We start from the raw sequence: 22082 nt of genomic DNA, 5'->3' as shown, positions 1-22082 counted from the left end.
CGATTGCCAGAAGAGCGCAAAGACCGAGTGAGGCCGATGATGCTGCTTTGAATGAAAAAGACAGTGCGGTAGACGTTTGCGTTATTTCGCATGAGTGGACTGGGTCAAACTTAAAACGGGGAGGGGGAATTTACGGATGAAACTTGAACCTCACAGCTTGACCTCGCCCAGACTTGACCCTCTCCGTGCTGGAAAGACTTCCCCGCTCACTGCACAGGTACTTCAGCAGTGAACGTGTAATTAGCATAGCCGCACAGGGTACGTTATTCTGCAGCGACTATAGGGTACCATTATGGCTCTGAATAACATGTTCTCCATGCTGTGCGAGAAGAATAATGATGAGTGAGTATGGCATACAGGGTTGCTGGCTTGCCTCATTCATCCTTTAATGTGACAGCGCAGCAGTTCAGGTGGTTGCACTGTTACAGTTTTTTGTTCAAACATCAAGAGTTGGAGGACAACCACAACACTGGATTCATCTATAATAATCCTTCATTTACTCCACAAATCAAAGCGAGGAGGCAAAGCAATCACCAAGTGTTTTAAGCTCCTCACTGAGTTGATGTGCCAACTTCGATTCTTTGCCGTTGTCACAAGATCAAAGAGAAGCGAAAACCAGGCCAGGGGAGGCTGTTTTCTGTTTCTGGAGCGGCTTGTCACACAGCTATTTTACAGACGCATATTTGAAAAGCTGGTAGCGTTGCTGGCATCGCGCGAGTGTCTCCTCGATCCTCGTCAAAACTAGCTCTGGGTCACTGACAGAAAGTTCATAAATCCTATCGCGTCAGACTACCTCCATCCAGTCCTCTGTCGCACATTGCTTCCGTTTCTAGGAGAAACGCAAAGCTCTTTCTTTTTTTTTCGTTATGTGGTCAGTCTTGCTCTCCTCTCCTCTCCTCTCCTCTCCTCTCCTCTCCTCTCCATCTGCCCCACAGCTCCAATAGCATAATAGGTCTTGGACTGCTGTGTCATCTCATTGAGTCCTATTAGGGGCTCTTATATCTGACTGGCATGTTGTTATTGCTCTCCCAGACCACAGCTTAAACTGAGGAATGGGTCTGCCAAGACGGCCCTTTAAAAGTCCCCATCTGCATTGACAGCACTGGCAATAAGGAGCAGTGGAGCTGTGGTGGAGGGTAGTACCACGACAACATGAAAAGAGAGCAAGGGTAGGAGGTGACACCATGTGATGTAACACCCCCGGGGCGACATGACGGGCAAGTCAGATGCAAATGGTCTCATGCTGGTTTGCTATGGGCTTTGCCATAGGTGAATGCCACTGCTGTCACTCTTACATATGCTGAAGGACGACTCAACAAGCTTGGAGGGGCAGTGGGATGCAAAATAGAAGAAGTGGCGCTCGTCGCAATGTAACAGGTTTTTAGTTCATCCGAATGGCGACTCTTTTCGTTCTTGACCAATGCATTAGTCGTTGCTGCTCTACATGGCATGATAAAAAACAGGAGAGTCATAGTCATACATCATAGTTCTGAGCCTGGAGGTCCTTTATTTTGAAAAATCTTGTTTAATCTTTTTTTTCAGTGTGTCGGAACAATCAATATCAATCAACAATCAGCTTTTCAAAGGTTATGCTCATCTCTTCTCATTTTCAGGCTGTAGAAACAGGCTGTGAATTTAATTAGCTTAGCGTAATGAATGTTAATGTTGATTCATTTCGCGAGTTACACTAAAAAAACATATTTCTGGTTTCTGTGTTTGAGTTTGAATTATTCAAAACTTTAGGTACTTGCCAATAATGAAAGCAAGGTCATTGGTTTTGGAGACAACCAACCCCAACAGTGATCTGGTAAAGGTACTGTAGGATATGAATCTGACTGGGTGCTGAGTGCAGGCATTGGATTTGAACAACGGGCCCTCAAGGCTTCACAGTCTTACCATGCCAAACTAGCAGAGCAAGATATTGCAGTTGCAATATTTAAAGCCTTTCACCCTGGATAAAAGATCCACAATCACCCACTAGCATCTGGCTTTTGTCTTCACTGGGAAGGGGTACATTGGCATTGATTCCTGGGTCAAATGACTCTGCATTGTCATGGGTATTTATTGGTTCCAGCTCTGACCAGCAGTGATGGAAACACAACACCTGGGTGGACACACAATTTTTCGCCCTTCTTTGTCGCAGTGCTATAATGCATGTTGAAGTTCTGTTAGTGTGAAAACAGTTCCAAATACGTATTTGTTCAAGCAGCATTCAGTTGCCGTTGATTAAAAAAGTAAAATAAAAATGAAATAAAAGACAAAAAGTGACCACTGTAACATCGTCAGTGGCCTTCATGCTGCTTCCCTATTTTCAGTCAAACATGACTCATAAAAACAAAACAAAAGGCTAACTTGTCTGTTCGCAATGAGACAAAGGACTCAACTGCCTTTTTTAGCAGGTTTATCTGTGTTTTAAAAATTTGCATATAAGCCATCATTTTGGTATAAAATGGTAGTTTTTAGCCCAGTGAACTCCTCTACAACACAAGCTAAAAAAGAAATCTGATATTAAGAAACAGCAAGAAGCGACCAGAATAGGTACAAAGACAATCTGGAAGGGAGGGGAAAAGAAACATCAACTTTTAGAGGGTCTTTTGTTCTTTTCCCCTCTCTGGGCTTCATGGAGCCTCGAGAAGCATCAAAGAAAAAGCAGCAAATGTGCTTCCAGCATACCAGACTGATAAAAGACCACAACTATCCTCCTGCCCCTCAAACTCACACAATGTTGAAGCTCAGGCTCATGGTGGTAAAATCATACTTCTCCCAACATGCAACCAGCTAAACTATAGACACACTATGTCGTGCTGATGCCTCAGAGAGACCAGAGAACACTTAACCCTCCACTGTGTCAGTCACTGGCTCAATACTGAGCAAGATTACATCCTGTGGACAGATGGTTTAAGTTGCACCACTTTAATAGAGAGGGTCAAAACCAAATGGAATACATGATAAAGTTGCTTTTTTTAGACACTCTTTGTGAAACCATGACTGCCCTGCACCACTGAACAAATGAGGCAAACTTTCAAACAGCTGTATAGCAAATATACAGCTCAATTGGCCATCAATGTTGTGGTTACAGTCTACGCAACAATGCACAGCTGTTTTCATCTCTGCATGTATTCGTTTTGGAAATGTTGTGAAAGTGAAAAATCAATCTGGCCCTTGCTGATGGAAAACCCCTCACAGCCAATGGGGTCGGTGTTGTCGCCCGAGTAATACATGTAACTTTCTATAAGACTACTTACTGCATATGAACTACAGCCGACAAACACTTGCCATCTACACTGTACAGGGCCTGGAAATTCATATTGACATTTAACATTTCAGTACTGAACAATGAATCATCTATAATGCAAGGCCTGCAACATGAGCATTATAAATTCATTTTATAACTTGAATCAATAGCTGAAACATTGGGCATGAGACTTTTTTGGCATGCAGAACTCCTTATTATCCAGAAATATCATTAAGCAACAAGAGATTGGACATCACCGAGAGGTCCGGTGGGAGACATTCCCGCAGTCATCCAAAGGGGAAGTGTCTGGAAATATTTCAAGTCGCATCTATTAAGTTAATAAAACCTTACATCTGTTGTTCAAATGCATGCAGCTGTACTATATGTCAAATTAATGCTGATGTTTTGTCCACACTGCAGACCCAGCTTGGTGGCTCTCGTCTCCCTTTGGGTGAGCAAATTGCACAGGTATGAATTAATGTCAAATCACTGTGAAAATCCCTCTGTAATCTGCTCCTTAACATTTCTGTGATCCCTCCGTTTGTACAATGAACATGAAGATTTTCTGTCTATTTGAGGGGTGATGATCCACAGAAATACCAGAACTGCTGATGCTGTTAATAAGCTGGTGCATCCTCACCAAAGTCAATGGTACTATCCAACAGTGATATCAAATAAATATATATCACTTCTGAACAATATAAACAGTTACATTACTCATTTTCAACAGTGTCCACACAAAGGAACCAGCTGTTATTTCTTGCTCTTTCCAGCAAGTTGACACACAGTTCAGGGTTAATAAATGCTAAAAACATCTCAAGACCCAAGCCAAGCTGCACCTTGCTTTCCACTAAGGGGTTTATTAAGCCACGCAGTTAGCAACAACTCTGACCCAGGGTCACTTTAAGAGGTCATGTTATGCTTTTGTTTTTTTGCCTTTTATTGTGCTGTGTAGCATTTTTGTGCATGTAAAAGGTCTGCAAAGTGAAAAATTCCACGCTAAAGGGAGTTACTCTCTCCCACAGACCACACTGGCCCTGCACTGACTGAAACGCCTGATTTGAAGTCAAGCCTAGTGTAAAAAAGGGAAGCTGCAGCAATGCACCATATGAGAAAGAAAAAAATGTGTTTTTTAGACAGTAGTAATTAGTAAAAGTATGTAAACCTATTCTACTAGGACCCCAAAATTAAAGTATTAACCTGAAAAGTAGCATAATATGACCTCTCTGAAGGTCCCATATTATGCTACTTTTCAGGTTCATACTTTTTTGGGGGCATCTACTAGGAAGGAAATGTTTAACAAGAAAATGTCATTATTTTTCTGATACTGTCTAGCCTTAAAATCTTAAATGATATGCCCTCAATGCTGTCAATGTAATTCTGTGGTATCAAAACTTATATCAGCCATCAAACATGTTAGGTTTCTGGAATTCAATTTGGCTGTGAATGTTAATGTTAACCAATTAACATAACATTAACAGTTATCTGGTTAAAATTCTAGACCTTCTTTGTAAAAAAAACCCTGATATCCTCAATTAACACCACCTCAGCCCTCAAGGAGATTTGTGAGAAAAGAACTAAAAAGAAGAATAACCTAACCCTCAGATACTCCTACGCTGTTGAGAGCCATCAATATGTGATGAACAATGCATTCCAGGAGTTATTCTGTGATTTTTATAATTACTTTTTTGTAGTACCCACTTTCTTTCAGCCTTCCTCTTCTAATTTGACTTCAGTTAGTGATTTCCTATATTTCCCAGAGTGCTTTTCAACAACCCCCCGAGAAAAAGGCCTGACAAGCTGGAACAAGCTGTTTTATTCAGCTGTGGGGTTTAGACGTATATATAGGGGGAAAAAAGATAGTAAGCATATCGGAGCTCTTTTTTTTTATTTCAGTCGAGAGTGTTGGGCGCTTGCATCAGAGCACAAAATGTCTCATTGCTGCACTGAAAGCTGGCCTCTTGAGGCAAAAAAAGCACCACAGCCTGGTTAACAATGGATTTCTGCCAGTGTGTTCACTACTCTTGATTTAATAGGGTTAAAAGCTAAGTCTTTGTGTTTAATTGTGAGGGGTGTATATGAAAACCATATGCTGTTGAGGCTGTCAAAAAAAAAGACATGACCTCTTCTCCTAAACTTTCAGTTAGTTGCTTATTCTTTGACGACATCGGGCCTCTATACCTGATACCTTTAGCCTTCTTGCATGCGTCTCTCAGGCTTACTGAATCTATGACGCCCAGCACTCACAGTCCATGTTTTTCCTGCTGACAAGAATACTGTAAACCTGAAAACCACTGCATCTCTGTAATCTGTTTGTTGTCGGCCTACAAGCAAATCAGCTTCCAATCTGCGTGCCTATCTGTCCCTCTCTCCCCAGTTTCTCCTCCTTGTCCTCAATTTCCTCTCAAGCGTCTCTGTGCCAGACCATCAGCTGTCCTGGGACCTCTTTCTCTCTCCCACCCCCCGCTCCTGGCCGCCAGTGGCTCGTTCCAGATGTTTCGGATCTGGATCTTCATCCTGCGGGGGATTCAGCCGCTCCTCTCCCTCTCTGTGTTTGTGTAGTCTGCCCTCTTTTCACGTCTCCATGGCGAAGAGGAGATTGTGAGGATCAATTCCTATCTGTTGGCGGCACCTGGGAGTTTCTCAGTGTCTTCCTGATTAATTTCATATGATTTCAGTTTGTCTATAATTTTCATCCTGATTGTCAGAGAGGTAATGTTACCATGTTGGTTTTTCAGTCCTTCCTGGGTTAAGGATCCACAGTTGCTCTTTTTGTGTTTTGGGTCATTTTCTCCATATGTGTATCAAAAGTTAGTGGCAATTTTCATGATACTGAGTTGTTAATAATTTACCCGACTGTCATGAAGTTCATCTCCATACTCTGTACTAACACGGTGGATGTTTGTGTCTGCAGTGCGTAAATGCAGATTTTGCTGTATATTCGCAGTGTGACTGCTGTCTGATTGCTACCCTGCTGTGTTCCAGAGCTCCACGCTGGGCCAGGTGACAGGGCTCCTGCAATGGAAATCCAATCAGGCCAATCCTCCACGATCCCTCACAATCCTCTCTGCCGCCGCCCCGCACCGCATCCCGTCTGCAACACACACTGCACATGCCACGCACGCTTACAATGAGCTCTTTGATAGATATGGAGATGGACACATGCACATTAACCACTTCACCTCATGTGAACTTGGCACAGACATTCAGGGCCTTGGTGCTAAGCGAAACACTAAATCCCTTCCAGCTCCAACGACTACGCGGTGCAACTGACCTTACATTGTGACCTCTCAACGGAGGTCACAGAGATGAATTTACCCCTCGGGGATCAATAGTGTAAAGGCAAAAATCCACAAACACTCCCCGCACCGCTGCAAACAAACCCTCTATGAAGCAGGACTGGCACCAGTGACAAAAATAGCCCACCCGCCTCTGAGGAAGATAATGCCAGCCTTTCATCATGGTCCAGGTCCCACTTCGCAGGGGCCTGGGGTTGAACCCTCTCTGGACCTGAGTTGAGGTCACAAGTGGGCCATCCAGTACTGGCCAGTACTGGATCAGATACCACTGGCTAAATGGGGGCCATTCAATAGTCCTCGTGTGTGTGTGTATGGGTAGAGGTGGAGTGGCTGCTGGGAATTTTGGCTTCCTGTTGAAAACAGAATAATATCCACAAACCCCTGTGCAGAGGCAGGCCTGTCACACAACCTTTCTACCCAAGTGTGGGAAATGCACCCATTCTGTCAGATGAGCTCATAGTCTTCTTCTTTTCAATTCCTATGTGTGTGCCTTTGTGAGCTTGTGCATTCTGGCTGCAGAATGAATTTGGGCTATTGTCACTGTGATCCTAATGGCCAGCATCTGGCTCTCTGGCACTCTTTTTTATTTTTCCGGGGTGGGGGGTGAGGGAAGAGGCGGTGGCGGGGGAAGGAGTGAGGTGGGTGATCCGACTGCTTACGCCTCAAGCTGAGCAGCTGTCCCAATTACTACCTCTCTCTTCTCTCCTAATTTCCCCTTCGTACCCATCTGCTTCTTCCACACTCCAAATCTCTGTCCCATCCATCCGTAGATGCCACTGGTGTGTGTTCGTACTTTCTGGAGGCTCCCATGCTAGAAAGAGCCCTTCAGCGGTCGAAGTAGGTTTGGATCCTGTTTTAAGTTCGACGCTGCAGGGAGCATAAGACCCAGACAGTGCACTATCTTGTCAGGCGGCTAAGAATTTTTAGCAGCATCCCTGAATCCCTACAGCCCCCCATGCCTGCTCTGATCCCGGCCTGAGCTGTGGACTCAGAGGGGCTGACAAGGCTGTTTGATGGGCCATGGGCACTGAGCATCAGGGGATTTTGTGGGTAGGTGGGCGGGTGGCTGGCAGGGAGATGGGGGGGGGCTGTTTGTGTCCCACGGTGAGTCCCTCAGCAACTTCTGATGAGCTAAAAATTCTTAGTGTGTGTGTCATACCCATGTGAATTCAGTTCCTCATGCAGATGAGGCCCCATACACTTAACTGTGCTCTTCCTGTCATAGTGTTAAGCATTCAGAGATATGGTCAAAATCTAGACTTAATACAAATCCATGCAGATATACAGTACATACATATATAGGTATATACACAGATATAAATTAATTCAAATGCACTGAAGGCACTGTGCAAAAAGAGGTGGGCAAGAGCTTCCAACTTAAAAAGGAAAAAAAAAGGGGAAGGAGAGAACTTAAGCGCTGCATGTGGATGAGTACATGCCCATTTCTGGATGGCTCCAATGAGCCGAGAAGAAATGTCGTAAGACCCACTTCCCAGCTCAGGCTGCAGCAGCAATAACTCCCCGAGATACAGCAAAAGCAAGCACACATAAGCAAATGTGCACACACACGCACACACAAATACACATCCTTTCTGATTTGAGTGCACTGCAGGCTGGACGGCCTCCCCTGCAGGGCCAAACAGAGCAGGGGCGACACGCTCTTCGAGGGGCATTCCAGGTCAGCATCTCTGACTGGTCGGCCCCCCCACACAAAGCCAACACACATTCACACATCCTCCAAACACACTCAAGACAGGCATTATGTGATCTAGACCCACTCCGTACACAAATCAAATCTGATGCCACATGGCTATCGGGCCAAGCTCCTATTGTGCCTGTCTGACTGCATTTCTTTTCAGAACTCCCCCTCTTCCACCCTGTCTTTAGTTATTCAGCTGAGTAAGACAGGTAGACGAGCAGCATCAAGACATTCAGACAGGCAGACAGGAGGGCAGGCCTGCTGGGGCCCTTTTCTTTTTCTGCTGCCGGAGAATGCTATCAGGCTGGATCAGGCTGGGCTGCTGAAGCTGAGCTTCGGCAGCCTCACAGCCCAGCCCGCTTTTCTCCATGGAAACCTGCCCCGCACTCGCCCTGTGATTGGCTCATATGATCACTAGACAGACACTCTGTCTTACAATACAGATAATAATGGCCCTCGGGTAGAATGAGAGCAGGAGAAGACTGATAGCAGAGAGGCCTTTTTTCCTACAGATTTTGCCCTTTAGGAAGGCTGCATCCAGCGAGCTTACAAGAAACTAAAGACTACAGATATGTTCCCGTACAAGGCATGCAGCAGTTATCTGCACAGTCACTAGTCTAATGCAGAGGTTCTCAACTTTTTTAGAGCCGCGACGCACTAGGAAAACTCAAGTTGGTGTTCACACCCCCCCCCATCCATCCACCCACTCATTGTATACGTCTCCGACTCTTTACAAGTACTGGCCCTGACTGTGTATGCATGACGGGGCCTCAGACCACTGCCTCTTCAATCTGGCATCTGTCGTGAAAAACTTTTTAAAATTCTCCCTTGGATAAGTCAGAACACGGTACACTAGAACTGGTGGTAAAAATGGCAGTCATAAGTGATTTAAGTCAGTTCACAACAACACAGCAATGCAAGCATTTCCTTTTTAAAAAGTGATCTGGAACCAGTTTTCCTTCTAGAACTAGTACTTTAGCAGTCAAACCCACCAAAAAGAACTGGTTCCAGAGTAGGCAGTGGCTCCAAACCGGTACCTGAACTAAACCTGAAACTATTTGTCACAAAGTATTTAACAACTGTATGATTTAATCTCTTTATTGGTGTCTTCAACAGCCTGGGGGGTAGAGAAGACAGAAAACTGACATTAAACGTTATAGTCTCACATGGGAAATGTCAGCCAAATGCCAACACCGGACATAGAGAGCTTACTCACTGAACCCTATACATTAACCAGCTTTTATTTATAGCTCATGTCTTTATAATGAGACTCAGAACTCAGATGTGTGTGTCCATGTATCCATATGTTATAGTGTCTGTCTTTCCCTTTCTCAAAGCAAGAACAACAAAGGCAAAAGCTTCTTTTCAACAGCTTCTGCTCTATTTACAGTACATTGTCTGGAATCGGGGAGCAGAAATACCCCGCACATGGATTAACAATACAAACAAACAATGCTTCCAGATGAGCCTTCCTCTTTTGGTGGCATTGTTACTGCAGCTCGCTACAAGCATTGCTGTGTCTTGCATATCCTCTTCACTTCACAGATTTCTGTGTTTGTAGCATGAAGCCCCCCCAAACTGATAACGTGTCTTCAACAGTGTGCTGTTTGCTTGCTCCATAGTTTAATTCAGCCTTCTCTTCACATTCTTCTGACGTTTTCGGGAAGGGAAAAAAAAGGATATATCTGGGACAAGTGTGTGCATAAAAAGGGGATGTATAAACAGCACATTGAAGCCAATATCAAGCATTATACACACACTGTACAGTGCGCCAAAACACTGTGATGCTTGAAATTAGAATGGCTTTTCATGCAAACAGAGGCACTTGCTGTGCAGGTGACAGGCCGGTATTGCAGACTAGAAATGAAATGAAAAACAAATCCAAATGCTATTTTAAATAAAACTCTGCTTGGCAGTGGCTTGCTGCACTAAACCAAACAGAGGAACTGGAGCTCGCCACGTGACAAATGTGCACAGTGTTAAATACAGATAAAACTACGAAATGAGTCACCGCCCATTTTTGCTCACTGCACTGCATCTAACCTCTTTGGCAGAGCCACACTAATATGTTTAATGAACTCATTAGTCAAAAATGAAGACAGACAGTGGCATGAGGCATGGAAGGTGGAAGCACAAAGGGCAGAGAGAGAGGGAGGGAAGGGGGATGAGGGAAAACAGACAGCCTAAAGTGAGGGAGAGAGGAGGAGGGAGGGGTTATTTCTCTAGAAAGCACATTCTCCTGTATTATAGATGCAGTATCATGAGTTTCGGTAGCTACATGGTAGCAAATGCAACATTTGTCCAAAGCAATCAACTCAGAAAAGCAGAGACAACACAACTTGGCTTGGAGGCATCCTGCAAAAAAAAAAAAAACAACAACAACAAAAAAAACCACTTCAAATCTGCCAAGAAAATTTCAAGGGTTAGTGTGAGTGTCATCACTACTACTTCATTTAAGTGCTTCATCAAAAATTACACAGGCTGGAATGAACTGATCTGATCTAATTATTTGCACTTGGCTGATATAGATGGGTCCATGCACTTCTTTGCCTATTCATTCTGAAAATGGTAAAGCACAGGTCGCAGCAACATGCAGCCAAAAGCATGAGTCACTTCACTGTATGTTAAAAAAAACAAAAACAAAAAACTGGCCCCTGACTGTTTGAAGGTGCACTGTGTAGTTTGGGAAAATACATTCTGAAAGGTACTATTAACAACATTAATGAGACAGTAATACAAACTCAGAAATATTCATTATTTCCATAACTGAATACGCTACCCTTCAAAGCTTCAAACAGTGTTCTGGGGACCTTAAATTCCTCTGAACTTGGTTATTCAGTTATGGAAACAATGCACATTTCTGAGTTAGTGTTATTATTACCTCATTAATATTAAATATTAAAGTTCTGAGTTATTCTTCAGAACTACATGGTGTCAATTTAAGGTCAGTTGTTACAATCAGTTTATCCAGTCGTTAAAACGAAGACAGTGTAGTTATTCAAGCAAGAAAACCAATCCATGGAGATTCTCTCCTTCATAGCGCACCTTTAAAAACAGGCGTGTATCTGTTTCCAAGACAGAGCTCCCCCTGCCACTGCACAGACTGCTGTCACCGCAATATTTATGGCTGTTTACTTATTCATGAATGGGTTAAGGCTACTAACTCAATCAATCTGCTTCCCGTTACCAAGGCTCACTTTATTAGATAACATTAATGATGCATTAGTTGTCCATAGGTGTTGAGTTTCTCCCCAGTCAGCAGCTCCAATTCAAATGAGAGCACAATGGATATTGGCTGCAAACAGATCAAAAACTTGCGGATAATTGCGGCACTATACAACATGATGAGCTAATCATTTATTGTCGGACAATATGCTGTCAGAGGGGGGAAAAAAAATCACAGCGGGCTTCACAGTGGCGGACGGTGAAGTATGTCCTGCAATATCAGCTGCAGACATTAAGTGATATAAAACACTTCGGCTGGGGGGGAAACAAAGCCGTACGTCATCCATACCACAAATCGATTTCATGGCCGAAGCAATAAGCTATTGGACCTGTCATATTAAATGAGATTTAAAAAAAGAGCCTCAGAGTATACTGTGCCTTGACATGCTCTGACTTCCAGCATCACACCCATTCACTCAAATGAGCTGTGCATTCATCACAAGCCATTCACTATGAAAGCATCTTCTAATGGGTGGCCCCTGCAGGGAACTGAACCCCTGGTCTTTACCACCACTGACACCAGACTCCATCAGACGTGGTACACTGAGCACAGGTCCACATACACTCTGTGTGCGTGTGTGTGTGTGTACAGTGGTGGTGGGGGGTAAGGCCGGAATCAACCTGCTGATTGTCCCGAGTTGAGCTGCTTCATTTCACTATCGCATATCAGACCCCACCTCCTGATACTGAAAACAAACGCACGCCTGGCTCTGGTGATTATTACAGAGCAATCCCTGACTCTGGCAGCGGTGCGCCGAGGCTCAAACACAAGGCTGCCGCTTTGTCTGCCCGCCCGACACACATAACACACAACACACACAGTGACGGGAGGATGCAAGCGAAGTGTCAAACCATCCCTCTGTCATGTGTCTTCATTTTCACGCCAGGGCAAAGAGGGAAAAAAACTGTTAGATTTCGCTCTCGTGTGACGGCGAGCACGACAAACCGAAAACAAACGCACACAAGACAAGACAGCTAGCTTATCGGCTACACGCTCCTTCTAGCTCTGTGGATGCATTTAGCCGTTAATGTAAACATGGCAGCCGTATTAAACCACTTTGATTCGCACAGCCTCAGTCCAGGTGCCGCTGCTGTGTGATGTTTCGGGGCCAGGCTTTTGCGCGGACAGGCTGCGAATTGTTTTGAAACATGCCCTCTTGCGTTCTCCTCCAGACGCGGATAAGCAACAAAGAGGACGTGCGGGGCCGGTGGAAGGATGAAACAGAGCGGGAACAACGGAGCCAAAATGTCCGGGCGACTGCGTTCATATAACGGTACCAGGAATCCCTGCCTGCTGTGACCGCTATTCGGCCACCGTGATCTCAGCAGCGACGCAGTCAACAGGCCGGGATGTAGCGGGCGGAATCTACGGGGCTGAGCTCTCTACGTTTCCGCCATGCAGCAGGGTTCATTGCCACCTACCTTGACGTGATACACCGGCTTCCAGCGGCATCCGACCGGGGCTGCGGGGGCCGGGTCTGTCGCAGCGTCAGCCGAGATTTGTTGCTCCAGAGAATTGGGTAGAAAGGCTGCGGCGGAAACAGGAACTGGGAGAGCGGGGGTCTCTGAATACGGCAGTCGAGGCTGCTCTGTGCTGGATGGCCGGTGTCAGCGCAGACCTGAGAGAGAGGGAACCCAACATCCGGTGGCGGCTTTTCAAATTAAAAGTCTGCGTGGTCGCCGAGGGCTGTAACTTCCAGGATAATGTTACGTTAATGCAGGTGACTGTCAGGTGACTGTCAGGTGACTGTCAGTGTAGTGTAATGATTCAAACACTGCAGTTTAACACAAATAACCCTGTTTTCTTATTCCAATTCACATGATTTTATCTCAACCACTCTATATTTCTGTATTTTTTTTTATTTTACTTTCATACATTTTCTGCAACATTTTATTTTAAATGTAAATATAATGTAAAATAATGTTACTTTACATTATTGTTTTTACAGTGTCAGTATTTTCTCTTTTTTTTGTTTTTGCAAATAATTTTTGTGCAGAAATAAAGTTTGATTGGTCGACATTGAGTTCAAACTCTTTTTAATTAAATGTTTAATAATTGTACAACACATTTTTGTTTTATTTGAGCTTTCCTTAGCTATTGTGAGGTATATTTGGCTGTTTTGGTCACAAGTAAATAAACTTTACTTTCCCATATAGTTGTCACATAATAAATCACCAACACATTATTGGCTCTTAATAAACACTAAAAACAAATAAATATGTTCAATAAAATGTTTTCAAATCAAAACATCTCAAATATATATAAATATATGCCTCATGAGCAATACTTGCCTCTTAAAGACTGTCTATACAAATAAACTTGTCCCTCGTTTTAAAAACAGTGACAGCACATAATCATTCCACTATTTGTCAAGTTGTGATCGCTGGGCCATTTATTTTGAAGGCGTGGCGGTGTAACTTCCTGTTTGTGTCTGGCTCTCTGGCTGTCTTGACTCTGGCTGATGCAGATCCTGATGGAGAAGGATGGAGTGGAAGCTACAGTGCGCACACCAGTGTCAACGTGTTGTACTGCAGTCGGGGCACAGACAGACAGGGCTGCCTGGTCTGTGTCATAAAACCATCCCTGTGGTCAATAACACCATCCAGATACAGGATCTCCAAACAAGCCCCTCTTTGAGACCTTTCCAACTGTTTTACATCATAGACTAGTTTTCCCTAAACGGTTCTTTTCACTTTGGTCCGAACATGACCTTATGTAAGTAGATGCAGTAAATTATCATAAATACATAATAGCTTTGTGAACATGTACACTATTACACTGACACATAAACTAACCTTGTGTTTCTGCTTTCTCTTCACTTCCTTCGATCCTCCTCGGCTAGAAAACAAGAACACAATGTAATGACCAAGATTCCTGTATACAGGAAGTAACTATAGCTACTTCCTGTATACAGGAAGTTGCTATAGTTACCACCACACCTTACTACAGCTAAAACAACTCATAATGTTGCATCACTCTCAGTCGTGAGGGGCAATAGTGTGGTATTTCTGGTGTCCATCCCTGTTGGTCTAAGTTTTAAATTGTATCATGATTACTGTGAGAGGGGGCTACTCCTGTGCAGCATCATGATTGTTTTGTTTCGTTCTGTTACCTTGATTATAATTTTCAGTTTTCCATTTCAGCAAGCTGTGGTGGTATTTTTTTTTAACTGCGGTCGTTCAACATTACTGAATGAATGTAGAGGAAACTGACTGTATTTTAATCATATCCTCAGTAAAAAACAAAAATTGTACATGTATAAAGTGGATATGTTTTTATTGGTACTTGTGTTTACCTTATTTCAACGGATACACCTAATCATGTTAACTAATGCAACAATTTAAACCTGTGCAACATTTCAAAAGTAGACCAATATTGAGTGAAATTTGCAGACCTGGCAACCCTGCTGACAGACCTGGCGCCACCAGGCGATGGAGGGTTACAGCTCCCCCCACTGAGGGGCAGGCACGTGTACAGATAGATCCCTTAAAGTGGCTTGATATCCTGCCCTTTTAATCTAAGAGTGAGAGAGTGAACAACCGCTCGGCTGGTGTAACTGTGGCCAAATGAGGAAGTGAGGAAAACATACACGAGTGTCAACAAAAATGTCACACATTATTAATATTTCAACCATCAGGGTGGTAGAGAATTAATGGGTGGGGTGAGTGCCCCTTTTTTTCTCTGCACCCCACCCCCAAAATGTCTGTGCACATCCCTGCCCATGGTTGACACAGTGCCCGACCTTCATACATCATCGCTGCAGGGCAGAGCCTCTCGGACACTTAGCCCTCAGCCCTAACTCATATCCACAGTGATCGAGTTACCTTTCGCTCCTCAAGAGCACGGCTCTGAGATTACTGCTGCATATTCCTTCGTCCTCAATACAATCAGCGCAGTTCGATTCTTCCCCGTTGGAGTGATAAGAGAAACCAAATTGCTCTAATATTCAATTATCATCATGCTTGATAAACCTGGCGCAGGTGGGAATATGTCCGAGAGGAGGCAAACTTTTCCTTTGGTTTCCCACCAGGTGGAGGACACTCTGGATATACATTAGGCTGTGTCGCTGCTCAGCTGCTCAGCTCAGATAAATCTTTCAAAGAATGATGTTAATATTTTATATCTATCCATCAGTCAGAGAGGGGTGGTTTAATTATGTACATGGCACACAGAGAAGGACCTGGTAATGTAAGTAGTAATGAAAGTACATTAACTCCGGCACTTTACTTACAGTAAGTATGGTTTGAGGTACTCTGAAGTACTCCACCTGGAAGCAAATATCGTACTTTTTGCTCACAACGTTTGTTTTTTTAAAAATCACACTGGACAAAAATTGTACTCTCAAAATTGTTAGTCATTTTATGGGTACTTAGGGACAAAAAAACTAGAGCAAACCATCACCACGTTGGTTTGCTCTAGTTCTGAAGGCTTTGGTTTGCTGTTTGGCGGACTCTTACAACATTGACATTCATTCTCATTTGACCTTGAACTCCTGAACTTTACTTCTTCATTCACACATTCAGACAGCTCTAATGGAGGGCTTGGTATTAAATACAAAAACGTTTTCTCAAAGGCTGGAAAACTGAGAAACGGCAATTTAATAATGTTAATAATGTTTAATAATGTATTTCAAAATGTCAACATAAATGGGAAGCAGCCTGGGCTCCCTTGTTGCAACATTTGGACTGACTGCATCTGCAATCATATATTAATCAGGTCGTTTCTTTCCCTCTTTTCTTCTCGTTTGCACCAAACCCTCATGGTTATATCTAAGAATGACGAATGAAGAGTTTTTATGTCATTGACGCGTGGCTAAGGTGAACTTCCCTTTGTTACTTGTATCCCTCCTCCTGTATGTGAATGTGCATCTGTGAGTTTTTTGTGCGCAGCTGCGACTGAGTGTATCAAACGAGGTATTTTGTTTATTCCTTTCCTTGAATGTTTTGTTTGGTTCTTGTGCATGTCAAAGTCAAAAAGCCTGTTTGTCAGCAACAACAGACGCTTCTCTCTCCCACAGAAAACACTGCACCTGAAACGCCTCGTCAGTAGTCCCGCCTTTAATTATGTGCTGTTGTGACATCACCAGTTAATTATGCAGGTAAGAATTAGCAGCTGCTCTGCTGTTGCAAGCGGCGCTGGCTCAGGTATGTGTGAGCTGACCAATCAGTATTCAGGAAGGGGGGCCTTAAAGAGACGGGAGCTAAAACAGAAGTCTAATACACTTATGGAGGAATGGACAGAATGAGAAAACTGACTTATTTTCCGAGCACTGAAGCATGTAATCCTATTCTAGTAGTCACCCAGAATCAGAAAATGAAGAACTTGAAAATGGTCATAATGAGTCTCCTTTAATTTCACTTGAGGGTGTTGATGTATGTGTGGTTTACATGTTGTTTTTCAAACATGCCAATAAAAAAAATACTCAAAAAGTACTTTTTGTTTGTTAGTTTGAAACTCACACCACACTGAGATACTTTTCCTGCCACAACGTTCAGTGAACATTAGTGCAATAGCATTCAATTGATATTGATAAACATCCATTTAATTTTCATAAATTGGCTCCAGTTGGGTTTTGCGTATGTTTCCAAGCGAGAGGAAAGGAAAGAAGATGCCAAAGGGCTGTGTGTTATACGCGTGTGTGAACGCTGTGAAACAGTAAACAGGCTTTCAGGTTGCCCTTGAAGATGTAATTTACTGTACCACTCTCTTTGAACTGCTGTATTTGAATGTTTCCTTGCCTCCCCCTCCTTTTTTCTCACTCTCACTTGAGAATTAAGCCACTAAATCGAATTCATAATACAAATGCATACTACCCGAAGGCTTTTCATTTGTTGTTGCTTCTCCATCCATCTTTCAGGAAAAAAAAAACAAAAAACCACCAGCGTGCCTCTGAGAGGTCTCACTCCAGTGATGGTGAGGAGCTTGCATCACAATAACAACCCCCACCCACGTCTGGTGCTCACATATTTTCCATCTTACAAAGCTGCCTTGGCTCCTAAAGATGGTGCAGCTGCACCATCATGTGGTGCGAAGGCAAACGTGCGGGAGAAAAAACAAGAGCGAGGCGTTTTTCTTGGGCGGTGTGGATGCTAGTTCGAGGAAAATGTGACTCAGTAGGCCTCTGAGCTTTGCATCGTCAAGCAGGCTGATCTTGTGCCCGGCAAATATGACTCATTGTGAAAAGGGTCCTCGATATTTGTTGCTGGCACACGAAGAAGAGAAAAAAGACAAACTTAGCATGCAATGATGAACACCCACCTCCACCCCCACCCTCCCAGCTACACACACACAATTTTGTCAGTACACAGTGATGTCATCATCAGGCAGAGGCAAGTCAGTCCCTCCTGACCTTTTTGTCTCTGCTGACCTTTTCAGATTGAGCCACAGTGGAAGAGTTTCTGAAAGGGGAACATGTGAACTCTTCTTCTCCCGGAGGTACGCCAGAGTGGAGTGAACCATAATGGAGGATATGAAGCACTGATGCAAATGCAGCTACGATAATCCAACTGAACGGATGTTTATAAAAAAACGAAGAAGGAAAAAAAAAAAGAAAATCAGAGATGTGGGCAGCAGATCAAACAGCTCTGTGAGCAGGCTGGCACAAATGCATCTCATGCTATGAAACCAAACAAAATGGAACAGAGCAGAATAATTAAAATATCATTACAGTATCATTAGAATAACATTACCATTTTCATGTCGGGCCGAGTCATTGTGGCACTTGTATCTTGACTGCGCTACAATACATTTCATGAAGTGTCTGATACATGTTAATGGAGAAGTATATTAAATGCAGACCAGGATCTTCAGGATTCATAACGTGTGAGTGCACAGTCCCCTACTTAAATTCGGGCTAGGGAGCTCTGTGGTTGAGGAGTGATTTTGGGATTGTAACATCCGCATGCAAGAGACACAGCTGGTTAAGCTTGTATTCTCCACACAAAACAGTTCCTGGAGTTGGGGAATGAGTCCAAGGTTGAATACTTGGAGGAATGGTAATAGATTGATAGGGGTGTCACGATTCCCGGAGTCCTCTATTTTATTCCATTTCCAATGGAATGTTAGATTTGCATCTATTTATCCCACTGAGCATAAACACGGCCAAAATATGTCTTTTTCTTTTTCGGCACGTTTTGGATGTTCACCATTGATGCCCAGTTGACCTCCAAACAGGGTTCAAAATGATCTCTTCAACTCTAGTCACAAACGACTCAATGACTTCTTGTGGTTCAAAATTAAAGTCTTGTGATGGCCAAATTTGACTTCATGTAGCAAAATCTCCAGGGAGGATTTACAACCCTGGTCTCAAACCTAAGTACCCTGCATGAGGCTTGCACCTCACCAGGCGAGCTATCTATCAGCGTTAGTCATTTTTTTAAGGTTTGGTCACCCAGCCGTCATCAGGTAGGCTAATATTCCAAGGTTGTTTGACCAAGATGATTCATAGCAAACATGGCCGTCAAAGAAACTTTTGTGTAAGTTAAAAAAGATGTCTAAAATTACACCTAGCCTTGATATCTATTACCTTTAAAATAAAATTTCAGTTTTCGGCTGAGCTGTGTATTTTTTTAGAATGCTGAAAAAATATGGTATTTTATATGGTGGCAGATTATGTTTTCCTCTCTAGTTTACAATGAGATCATTTTAAAACACTGAAAAAAAAATAAGAGGCTCTTCTTTACATATTTGGAAAGAGTAGATGAGCTATTACTTGAGTATAGAGAAGACATTTTCTGAAGATAACATTAAGATTAACAAGATTAACTACCTACTTTTGGAGAAGAAATCCAAACACAGAATTTTTTACACTTACTATATTTATGAGGTAATAATACAAACTTAGGAATCTTAAAGACTGCAGCGGAATAACATCTCAGAAGTGTTTTACCGTGTGAGTCAAAATGAAAAGAAATGAGAAAATAACAAAGACTGATGAGCTAATTAGAAGTTATAATGAATTTTGGAATGAGGTCAGGGCCATTAGAACCACCTTGGCCTCTAAAAAGACAAGTGTGAGTGTGTGGCCCAAATCAAGTTGTTCATTCACAGCAGCATTATTTGTAATTTGTTATAATTATGTGCATAATATAAAGTCAAGCCTGCTGTTGACTTCATTCAGGGTATAATAGCGAGGTCTAATAAGGGATCTGAAGCCTCTGCCCGGGGGGAAGAAGCTGGCATCCAGTCGAGGGTTAAGGCTTATTTTGACACTCAGTACTCCTGTTTAATCTAATACATGTTCTTCCTGCAACACTTCAACATGTGTATGCTTACACTTAAGGCTTGCAACTATGAAGTGCATAAGCAGTGTGTGGAATGTACATAGTGTAGCATAATACAAAACAGGTCAGTCAGGAATAACATTCATGTACTTACAGAAGAGGCTGAAATTAATTCAACTGTAAGGACTGTACATGTTTGTCTATTATCATCTCCTGCTGCCACGCATAGCACTGATGCACACAGTTTTTACATTATATTTATTTATTTTTGCACTTTATTTATATATCTCACTATATTTATTTGTTTGCACTATATAATTTGTCTACACTATATTTCATACGCTATATATTTTTTTAATTCAACATTTTATTCACTTATTTTTACACTATATGTATTTATTTTATCACACTATATTCTATCACACTATATATGTATTTTTAATTATATTTTACACACTATATCTATTGTTACAATTTATTTTTACCATAATGTTTTTACTTTTACACTATATTCATTTATTTATTTATCTATTTATTTATTGCACAACATTTTTTTTTATCATACTATATTCATTTATTTATACACTATATTTATTGTTACGCTTTATTTATTTTTACCATAATGTATTTACTTTTACACTATAATTGTTTATTTAGTATACTTGATTTTTGGATTATACTATATTTACATATTTATCTATACACTACATTTATTGTTACACTTGTTATTACAATTTATTTGACATTATATTTAATCATTTTGACACTATCTTTTCACTAAAAGAATTTAAAAGCACCATATCAATTGAGGAGACCCAAGCTGACCCAAGCCTGAGTGTCATTTTATGTCCAAACTCCACCTAGCCCTTCGGGTCCCAATAGGTCCCATCAGATTTGGCAGTATTGAGAGTAATAGCCATAAAGCTTGTTCCATTCATAAGACAAATTCAGGAGTCACAGCATGGAGAACCTTATTTTAAAAAAAGAGGCAAATAATGCAACACACACGCACAAACATGGTGAGGAAAATTATGTTAAAGGTGAACCGTGTTGTTTTGGGAAAAAAAATGATCTTCATTGAATGATTTGTTATCTCTAAATAAATTAAATAAACAAATTGACCTTTCAGGACAACACAATTTCATACTATCTTACTTGGTTATTACTGTTTTATTGTTTTTATGTGGTGGACCCTGCCACCTTTCTAGCTTCAAACAGTGTTCTGTTGACCTTAGTTTCCTCCGAGAACAGCTTGTTTGTTCTGTTATGGAATAAATAAACATTTCTGAGATTGTATCATCACCTCATTAATATTGTTAATATTAAAATATGTTGACTGGGGGTCATATTGGTGTGAGCTAATGCTAGGTCTGGTAGAGACAGCAGTCCCTAAAGTAAAAAGTCAATCAACTGGTACATCTGTAGGAGCAGATAGGGGTCACTGGTTTTTGAAATGATGTTCACAGATAGTTACAGCCTACATGGGGAAAAAAAAACAAAAAATGCATGCATGTATCTGAATGTGTGAAAAAGTCTCACAATTCAAGTTTGTGAGTGTGTGCTAAACTTTTGTCATGATTTGCCTCGACCTCCCCTCACTGGACAATCAGGAGGCAACATTACAACATGCTGACTGGCCAACTGGCTTATGCGTGCAAACATTTTTTTTGCTTGTAACTTGTAACTCAAGTGTTGCACACACAGTTAAGTGTGTCCGACTCTCAGACTGTGTGACATCTCACAAAAAAAAACCCAAAAAACTTTTTCACACAGGAACAAAATAGTGTCAGTGCTGCAACTTTAATACACACAAACTTGAATGTGTGAGAATATGTTTAAACATTTATTTTCACGCGCGCACAAAAGGTGACAAGTGTAGGCTGTCAATACGGGCTCACAATATAATGACACTTATTTGCCTCTAGCTGCATCCCACCAGCTTACACATGGTGCGACCCCTGTGAGAGCCCTTCAAGCGGGACATCTGGCCTGAAGGGTGAACTAATACTGACGTAAATCTGCTCAGTGCCACATGATTTGATCCCTCCTTCGACGCAGGAAGGCGAAAAACAAACACCTGCTTCGGGGGTGAGACGACTCGCTCTGTTATCGCTCTGTTTAATGTTTACTGCCGGTTTAATGAGCGGAGCAACAGTTTGTGATTCTGTATCATCACTGCTCAGCTAATCGGTAAGCAAACGGCAGCCTGTGTTTAGTCAAAGTGTGTGAATTGCGGCTGCCAGGTAGCATCAATTAGGTGGTTAATACAGATGTGAAGCTGATGGATGATAGAGCATTTGTTGGGATTGGTCATAAACAGGCGTATGGTGTTTAATTCACTGGTGTGCACTGAGAGAGGCTGGTTCTACTTCACTGTATCCATGGTTCAGTTCTAAATATT

At 42.3% G+C, this 22082-nt stretch overlaps 1 protein-coding gene across 4 annotated transcripts in view; it reads right to left on the bottom strand.

Annotated features, from left to right (window-relative positions):
• The window catches only part of fut8b (fucosyltransferase 8b (alpha (1,6) fucosyltransferase)), a 92923-nt gene extending 78556 nt beyond the window's left edge, over nucleotides 1-14367 (bottom strand). For 2 of the 4 annotated variants that reach the window (XM_037086246.1, XM_037086244.1), the window contains exon 1: nucleotides 12881-13349. The gene's annotated coding sequence lies outside the window, so the exon portion shown is untranslated. Of the gene's footprint in view, nucleotides 1-12880; nucleotides 13350-14254 lie in introns of those variants that run through there. The other 2 variants (XM_037086245.1, XM_037086247.1) reach the window with 2 other exon arrangements.
• Between the last annotated feature and the right edge of the window lie 7715 nt (nucleotides 14368-22082).

This window comes from Acanthopagrus latus, chromosome 22 (assembly GCF_904848185.1).
Source record: "Acanthopagrus latus isolate v.2019 chromosome 22, fAcaLat1.1, whole genome shotgun sequence".
Lineage (NCBI taxonomy): Eukaryota > Metazoa > Chordata > Actinopteri > Spariformes > Sparidae > Acanthopagrus > Acanthopagrus latus.
Note: the sequence above shows the minus strand (reverse complement) of the source record. Positions and strands in the feature narration are given on the sequence as shown.